Raw genomic sequence first — 913 nt, 5'->3', positions numbered from 1 at the left:
AGATTAACCATCAAGGTGAGCAGTAGCTCAACAGGTTCAACACGTCCAATTGGTTTTATATTGAGTCTGGTTCACCATGATTTTTCTTCTATTTTACTTTTTATGCAAGGGTTCATTACTTTAATCAGTTTTGATATTCTATAAAAATCATCAATACCTAATACTTCAGCTTATGGTTACAAAGTTTCATTTGATGCTGCAGGTATCTGTTTTGTTGCTCTTATTCTCACAATGTTGCTCCAAAAGGGAAATTCATTGCATTTGTCTCCACAGAAGCAGAAACTGACCAGCCAGAGATTGAACTGAAACCAGGGATCGATATTCTCGGGCCTGTGGATGAAATTTTCTTTGAGACTTATGACAGATATGAACCATCCAATGAGCCCTCACAGGACAATTGCTTCATATCAACTGTGAGTTTTGATAGAATTTCATTTTCGAACAACTGCTTGATCATGATATTTTCCCAGCATGGATGAACTTATTTTTCTATATGTCAGAGCTATGATTCTACTACTCACTTTGAGTCGACTGTTGATGATGTGCTGAATATGTATACCAAGATTACTGGAAAGGTAAGAATTATAATTCGTAAATTTAGCAATCATCGACATATGTTATGATTCCAGCTTTTCCCTGTCAATGCATTTTGGTGTTTAATGGTTCTGTGCAAAGCACTGAGGGATGAATGCCTCTTCCAGCATCATAAGCATTTTGGTCACTTCCAAATCAAGTTTTATGGTATGAATATCGATTATTCTCTTTTTTTTCTTGTTGCAGGTTCTGGATCTTAATGTGGATCTAGGTGCTGCCAGTGATGCTGAAGAATGAGAGAAGCTTCTTTCTTCTTGTTGCACGTGCTGAGTTTTATCCTACCAATTTCATTGGAATATGGATAGAATTTCTCTTGGTT

General features: G+C 36.5%; 1 long non-coding RNA gene across 1 annotated transcript; it reads left to right on the top strand.

The window, feature by feature from the left end:
• The first annotated feature begins 178 nt into the window (after positions 1 to 178).
• LOC111388215 lies at positions 179 to 907 on the top strand. Its single transcript, XR_002701523.1, has 3 exons — positions 179 to 413; positions 501 to 575; positions 781 to 907. It is a non-coding gene; the product is annotated as an uncharacterized LOC111388215 (long non-coding RNA).
• Positions 908 to 913: the final 6 nt, after the last annotated feature.

Source organism: Olea europaea, unplaced genomic scaffold (assembly GCF_002742605.1).
Source record: "Olea europaea var. sylvestris unplaced genomic scaffold, O_europaea_v1 scaffold47462, whole genome shotgun sequence".
NCBI classification, from domain to species: Eukaryota; Viridiplantae; Streptophyta; class Magnoliopsida; order Lamiales; family Oleaceae; genus Olea; species Olea europaea.
Note: the sequence above shows the minus strand (reverse complement) of the source record. Positions and strands in the feature narration are given on the sequence as shown.